The 5,430-nt window shown below is 25.0% G+C and overlaps 1 long non-coding RNA gene across 1 annotated transcript; it reads right to left on the bottom strand.

The window, feature by feature from the left end:
- Positions 1-1,928: 1,928 nt before the first annotated feature.
- Positions 1,929-3,521, bottom strand: LOC142646189 (uncharacterized). The gene is made up of 2 exons (XR_012847167.1): positions 2,205-3,521; positions 1,929-2,127 (listed from the first exon to the last, which is right to left on the bottom strand). It is a non-coding gene; the product is annotated as an uncharacterized LOC142646189 (long non-coding RNA).
- Positions 3,522-5,430: the final 1,909 nt, after the last annotated feature.

Genomic DNA, 5,430 nt, shown 5'->3' with positions numbered 1-5,430 from the left:
CATCACCGCAATACAATACATTTAACAATATTATTCAAAAAATTTTAGTATGTATTGCCAAATGTTCATTAGACAATTAAGATTTTCATTATTGTCATCATTGAAGTTGATGAAAGATTCATTAGAATCAGTATCGATTTCTATGGTATGAAAATCATTGTTTGGAATTATTTGAATTTCTACTTGTTGAAAATTGTCAATGAAATCACTTGTTTTCAAATATGGGTCCATTTTTGTTGAAGGTGATGATAATTTTTAGATTCAATCAATTTAAAACAACTTTATGGAGTGTAGTCGATGAAATCGATTGCTAAAATTTTTCACAAATTTATATGTTTCCTATGAAGATTGTTGTCAACAATTTTGCTAGTTTTAGTCGAAATCAAAATTTAATCAAATAAACATGATAATCATAAATTCCTCCATTAGGTTTATTGTTATTGAATTGATTTTTTCGATTATTTTCGTTATTATTGTTAATTTTGTTGACCATTTTTTTGTTTTTGTTTTAATAAGATTAAATCAATTGGCATTATTAATATTATTTGAAAAATTTCAGTATGTATTGCCAAATATTTACCAGACAATTATTATTGTCATTGATTCTATCGTTAACATCGTTAAGATCGATCGTTGATTCGTTTGAATCGTTGTCAATATTTATAATATGAAAATCGTTAAGGTTAATATTTAGAATTTGAATGTGATTCAAATTTTCAACGTAATTATCGCTGATTTTAGTGTAGGGATTCATTATTGTGAATTGTAATATTTATGTTAAATTATGATTCAAAACAATTTCAGATAATTGTGTATTCAATGAAATTGATCGATAAAATTTTTTACAAATTTATATGTTTTAAAAAACAAAATTTAATTCAAATAAACATAATAATCTATTTTGTTTAATGATCGCTACTATTATCAAATGTATTATTTATAATATTTGTAATATTTTTACGGTTAGGTTTTTTATCCAATTTTGCCATATCAAAAAGCCAATAGAAAAAGTATATCAATATTATTGTAATGGCAAATTGGAACATTAATTTGAAATATTCATATTTATCATCATCCTTTTCATTATAACGGCCAGGATGAGGTCGACGATATAAGTATGCAGGCCGACGTCTAATTATTGGTGATCGATTATCGCCATTATTTTCAACATCATCAAAAAGTCGTCGAGGAGTTCGACAATCATTACATGATGAATCTTGACGATAAAAGACATAGCGATGATCATTCGGTCCTGCTGGAGATGGTGGTGGTGGTGGCGGGAGTGTCAGCTGTTCATTATCGTCATCAATAAATTCATTACATTCATCATCATAGCCATTATCATCATAATAGGTTAAATCTTCAATTTCAATCTCATCAGCATGATGATCAGGTTCTCTTGGCAATTCTGTTTCCATAACCGAAGTATTGATAATATTTTCGACTGGTTTGACAATGTTATGCATTTCAATCATTTCACCAGTCTCATTATTTTCAGCTTCGTTGTGAACAATTGCTTTTGTTAAAAGACGCATTTTTGTTGTTTTTTTTTGTATTAGTGTTTGATTCGATAATTTTTTGTGAAAAAACTTGATTCAATATTTTATTGAAGAAGTAATGTTCTCAAAAGTAATTTTTATTAGCTAAAACTTTTTACAAATTTATATGATTCCTTCGTTATTTGTTTCTTTGTAAAACATTATAAAATTAATTTAAACAAATTTCACTTTATTGATTTGTTGATCAAATCACCAGCATAAAGTTAAAATGACTCATAAATGAGTAATGATAAGTATTAAACTTCACATCAATTTATTAAAATAAATACGCTCAGTATTTATAGCAAAATATTAAACAGTGTATTCATCATTTAACACTAAGGGTTCAAACTTGCAACAAGTAAAAAAAATAAAAGTATTTTGATATAATTATTACTGAATGAAATTGAAAATTTATTTATTTGAAAAAAAATCATTTTTAAAAACTATATTGAATTCGATTGAACATTTCAACGACAGCATTCAGCCAATCGAATCAATATGTTGAAAATACAACGGGCAATACTATAAAGCACTCTATATCTTTTTCTATTTGTTACCGGTTCATCCATGATAGAGTCATTGTCATCTAAAATTTGATTGAAATTTTTTCGAAATTTTTCGATTAACACAACAGTTATTTAAATTCAATAAAATTTCACTTACATCCGAAATTGTTGACAATGTTTTTATTGTTTTGTTCATTTTGTTCACCTGCAAGATTATTCATTTCAATATCGATGTTTTTCAAATCAACTTTATTAGCAATGAGAGACATTTTTTAAAATAATTTGGGGAATGATGATGACAGTTTGATTCGATCCAAATAGATTATGGATTGTAAATCGCGAGCGATTTCTATTCGTTAAAAGAAATCACAATTTTATATGATTTAATAGCTAATTTTTGCAATGAAAATTATTGTAATTGAATTTTTTTTATTATTGTTATCAATAATAAATTTATTGTCCTTTTATAAAATTGAATTGATTGTTATCATAACAGCAAAACAATACATTTTTTAATATTATTTGAAAAATTTTAAATATATATTGCCAAAAGACAATTAGACAATTATGATTGTCATTGTTGTCATCGTTAACATCGATCGTTGATTCGTTTGAATCGTTATCGATATTTTTGGAAAGAAAATCATTTGGAATAATTTGAATTTCAATGTGATCGAAATTGTCAATGATATCACTATTTTTTAAATATGGATCCATTTTTGTAGAATGTGATAATAATTTATGATTCAATCAATTTAAAACAACTTTATGGAGTGTAATCGATGAAATCGATTGCTAAAATTTTTCACAATTTTCGCTCGTTTTAGTCGAAATCAAAATTAAATCAAATAAACATAATAATCACATCTATTTATTAACTAATTAGTTATGATTACTATCATTATCAAATGTGTTATTATTATATGTAATATTTGATCGGTTTTTACTCTTATTCAATTTCGCCATATTAAAGAGCCAGAAGAAAAAGATTATCAAAATCATTGTTATGACGAATTGCAACAATAATTTAAAATATTTATATTTATCATCATTATTATGATGTCGACGATAAAAGACGTAGCGAAGATCACCCGTCCTTGCTGGAGTTGGTGGTAGCAGCATCGACACTTGATCATTATCATCATCAATATATTCATTATGATCAATATTGTCATCATCATCATAACAATTTAAATCTTCAATTTCATTAATATCATCGATATCATTATGATCAGGTTTTCTGCCCAATTCTGGTTCCAAATCCGAAGTGTTCAACACATTTTCGACTGGATTGACAATGTTTAGCTTTTCAATTATTTCACCAGTCTCATCACTTTCGGGTTGGGTGTGAACAATTGCCTTTGTGAGAAAACGCATTTTTGTTAGTTTTTTTGTTGTTTGTAATTTAGATTCGATAGATTTATTTCTTTTTATTGAAAAAATTGATTCAATAGAAAGTTAGAGTGTTTTAAAAATAATTTTTATTTACGGAAACTTTTTACGAATTTATATGATCCCTTCGTTATTTTTAAAAATTTAAAAATTGTTTTACCACAAAACACTATAAAATTAATGTAAACAAATTTCACTTCATTAATTTGTTGATATCAAATCATCACCAGCATAAAATGAATTTGATTCATAAATGACTCATAAATGACTAATGGCACGCAAATAATTCTAATGAAGATATTTTATTTATTTGTTCGAAAGAAAAAATTCAACGACAACATTCAGCCAATCAAATCAATACATTGAAAATGAAACGTGCGATATCATTTGATAATTAAAAATGGAATTTAAGAAAATTTTATTATTTAAAAAAAATATTTAAAATGAAAAATTTCAACTAATATTATCATGATTTTCCATGAATGAATGATTATTTTTTGAGATTTGATTATTTTAACGGCAACATTCTGCCAATCGAATTAGAACATTAAAAATTATTCGAGCAATACGATTAGACACAAAAACGTTGGTGTACAAATAATTTATTTTATTGACTAAAAACAAACAGAGAAAAACGAAACAACAACAATCATGATCCTAATTTACAATAACATGTCTAGCCTTTTTATATGTTCGTAGTTTTATTTTAAAGACGACTTTGACCAAGTCACTGCATCAAACTATTCATGGTCAAAAATTTTTGTCCACGATAAAATATTTAACAATCGACCACGACGATCATTCCTACGATTATTCCAAGCTTTATGGTGAGAATTAAAGTCTCCACTTATTATTATTTCATGATATAATAATAATTTTATTAAAAAGCGTTTATCCAATGGATATTTACGCTAAAATAAAAGTTAAAATGAATTATAAATTACAAATTTTCAATATAAAGATAGCCTAGGTACAAAATTATACAATGTTTAAAAATAAAGAAAAGAAATTAAGTAGCGATTACAATTAAAACATTATTTCATGATATGGATATTTTTTAAATATTTTTTCAGTTAAAAATTCTATTATTTTTTCAATTTTGCATTTTTTATCGATATATATTGATACTATTACCAATTTAAAACTTGAAAGTTCGGCAGAAATTAATAATAATAATAAATTTTATTAAACACACGCTGCCCGAAGGCATTTGTGCGATATTAAAAAAGAAAATTTGACAAAATATAAAAAGAAAAAAAAATTATTGTGAAGAGTTACATTTTAAATGATAATAATTTTTACAAAAAGAATTAAAAATGTGAAAGTTGAATTTAGACGAAAAAAATAAAGATAAATCAGAAAAATTTTGTTCGGCAGAAATTGCACAAACATTATTTGATGTTGTTTGGATTTGATCAAATTTAATTTTTTCATTCAAGATAATTATCATTGATTTAGAATGTTTAAATGTTGATGATACAAATTTTTTATTGTTTAATATTCGATGACTGTCTAATGGATAGGGAAGCTCCTGAAACAAACATATGTCGATGTTGCTTTCTTTTATAATATTTGACATTTAATTTAACATAATATTTGCTTTTTTTTATAGCCTGAATCATAGTAAGTTTTTTCATTTTTTCCGGAAAAAAATTTTCCAATAGATCGTTTATCCAATAGATCGCCAGCCCAACTGGCCATTTGTCTGTAATCTGCCGATTAAAATAATTGATTAACAATAAATATTATATTTATCATGATTATCATAATCACAAATGAACATCCTATTGATAAATTATTTTCATTTATAACAGTATTATTTCCATTTATTTGATGTTCATCATTCAAATCATTCATTTCGATATCGATATCGATAATGTTTGCTTTATTACAACAGATGAATTTCATTTTCTTAAAAAGTTAATATTTTTGTTACTATCAATATCACAATTTCTTTATTATCATTAATGATCACAAATACAAATTGATAC

Source organism: Dermatophagoides pteronyssinus, unplaced genomic scaffold (assembly GCF_027571235.1).
Source record: "Dermatophagoides pteronyssinus isolate colony J.1.1.1.1 unplaced genomic scaffold, Derpt_VIB-CSIC_2022.12 sq0128, whole genome shotgun sequence".
NCBI lineage: Eukaryota > Metazoa > Arthropoda > Arachnida > Sarcoptiformes > Pyroglyphidae > Dermatophagoides > Dermatophagoides pteronyssinus.
Note: the sequence above shows the minus strand (reverse complement) of the source record. Positions and strands in the feature narration are given on the sequence as shown.